Source organism: Gekko japonicus, unplaced genomic scaffold, assembly GCF_001447785.1.
Source record: "Gekko japonicus isolate JY-2015 unplaced genomic scaffold, Gekko_japonicus_V1.1 scaffold3068, whole genome shotgun sequence".
In the NCBI taxonomy this organism is placed as follows: Eukaryota; Metazoa; Chordata; class Lepidosauria; order Squamata; family Gekkonidae; genus Gekko; species Gekko japonicus.
Genome location: NW_015163180.1, coordinates 4,831 through 7,265, shown reverse-complemented (window position 1 = coordinate 7,265; position 2,435 = coordinate 4,831). Strand labels below are relative to the sequence as shown.

Here is a 2,435-nt window from a genome sequence, read left to right as displayed (position 1 = left end):
AAACAACAAGCTTTCCAGTTTTTAGCCTGTTACAGATATAAGACTCTGTGCTGTCCTCAGGCTAGGTAAGAGTGAACTGAACAGTTGAATGTACTCCTCCCCCCCTGTTTTTTTCATGAGTGATGGGCTTGATGGCAGATGCTTCACATTAGCATTATTTAGGCATTAAGAGACCTATAATTGGAGACGTAACATGTGTCCTCATCATAGCTGACCTTATTTATGGTGGGAGGCTGACATCTGAATGTCAAATTTGCATGTGACTTTTCTCCCCCTCCCCCCCATAAACACTTCAAGATGCAAATAAGCCTGAGGCTTTGAAAAAAAAGAATAAAGATAAATAAAATAGCTATTTTGATCAGCTCTGGGAAGATTTGTCTTTGCCCTCTTGGATGTGGAGACCGGCATTAAGATTAGATCCTGTCACTTAATGAGCAGCAGATTGAAAGAGAAAGACATTTGCAGATATGAATTTTGAACTGTAAGCAACTTGACATGCAAGAGAAGCACTCAGAGGCACATCAACATTCTGCAGTTTCTTGTGCAGCTGCAGACAAAAGTATTAGACTCAGACTATATAGACCCAGAAGACCAACTTATTGCTTAGAACAAGGATGGGCAATATCCCCAGACACACAAACATACAAGCCTTATACTGAATCAAACTATTGGTCCATCAAGGTCAGTGTTGTCTACTCAAGACAGGCAGCAGTTCCCCAATGTATCCGGTAGACGTCTTTCACATTACCTACTGCCTTCTCCTTTTTTCTTTTAAAACTGGAGATGCCAGGGATTGAACCTGGGACCTTCTGCATGAAAAGCAGAGGATCTTCCACTGAGCCACAGCTCCTCCCCTAGATGTGAAGGTGACTTATCCAGACAGTGTTCCGTAGCCAGGGTGCCGGTCTGCTTCATAACCACGTGGGCACCATCTAGAAGTAAGAGCATCACAGTTCTTCGGCACATGGGCTCAAGAATAGTATCACAGATACCATTAAGAGTAGCCAAGAAGGAACAAGTCCCGTGGACAGGAGCTCAAATAACAGCCGTGCTTTCGATAGGCTCAAAAAACTGGATGGCCAAATCTCCAATAGTGAAGACAGCATCTGTCTCTTCACACCTCTACTTTGTTTGAAGCTTTTGAACACTGGTGTGTGTTTACCTTTCAAGAGAATTGCTGCTTATCATCCCCGTGAAATGATCAGGACCTTTCCTGGCCCAGCCCCGCCACAGGAAAAAAAATTCATGGAAGAAGAGGATGACTCCTTGAGGGAAGAGGAGCCCTTTCATGGTTCCCACTACACCTGGGGCTTTGGGTACCCTGGAAGCTCCAGGGGGACACTCCCTGCCTCCTCGCCAACAAATACCCCTTCAACAGCTTCCAAAACACAGAGACTGGGAACCTCCTGAGTGGATCCACTAGCCTCTACTTCCCCTAGATGCTTCCCAGGAACAAAGAAGGTGGAGGGTCAGAGTCAAGGCCTGGAGAGGGCAAAATACAGATGCCATCTTCAAGGTGGGGCCTGAAGTTCTTCAGGAATTACAGCTGATCTCCAGACTATGGAGATCCGTTCACCTGGAGGACAAACTCTATGGTCAGGACAAACTCTATGGTATATCACAGATGAAACCCCTCCCCAAACACCTCTCTCCACAGGTACCACCCTTAAATCTCCAGTAATTTTCCAGGCCAGAGTTGGCAACCCCTACATCTGACAGCTTGAGTCCTTCTATGCTGCAGTCTCATTCAATAAGGAAAACATAACTCTTTAGATCTTGGCAGGACCAAGGACTTCACTCTGTCTACAGGGAATGGTTGGGATCTCAGTTTCCTATATGATCATTCAGTTGACCCTGATCTTCTGGTATCTATAATTCTATTTTGGTCATGGACTCCCCTGAACATTCCAACACGCTCCAAAATCAGTTCGCTCTCTGATCTGTCATTCAGAGGGTCTCCCTATCCACTGGCTGCTTTGCCAGAGTCCTGCCTACAACAGTCTAAACAGTTTGCTCTTCCTCCCCCCCCACAGCCAGTCAGAACACAGAGGTCATTTGCATATGTGGTCTGATTCGCCTTTGCCTCGGAACACAGAGGTCGTTTGCATGTGTGGCCTCACTGGCCTTTCCCTCTAACATTCTAAACAGTTTGCTGTTGATGTTCTGAGGTAAAATAAATTTCCCCTTAGTGTCTGTTGGGGGAAACCATGGTTGCAAATCTCCAGGTGAGGGCTGAAGATCACTCAGAATTACAACTGCTTTCCAGATGGCAGAGATCAGTTCCCCTGGAGAAAATGGTGGACTCTGTGTCCTTATATCCTGCTGAGATGGCCCCTGTATGACAGCCAATGTGACGTAGCAGTCAGGGCTTCAGCTCACGTTAGAGGCTGCAGGTGGTGGGGGTGGAAAGCTGAAGATTGAGGGGGAAATAAAGG

General features: G+C 46.3%; 1 non-coding gene across 1 annotated transcript; it reads right to left on the bottom strand.

The window, feature by feature from the left end:
• Positions 1-778: 778 nt before the first annotated feature.
• Positions 779-850, bottom strand: TRNAE-UUC. Its single transcript has one exon. It is a non-coding gene; the product is annotated as a tRNA-Glu (tRNA).
• Between the last annotated feature and the right edge of the window lie 1,585 nt (positions 851-2,435).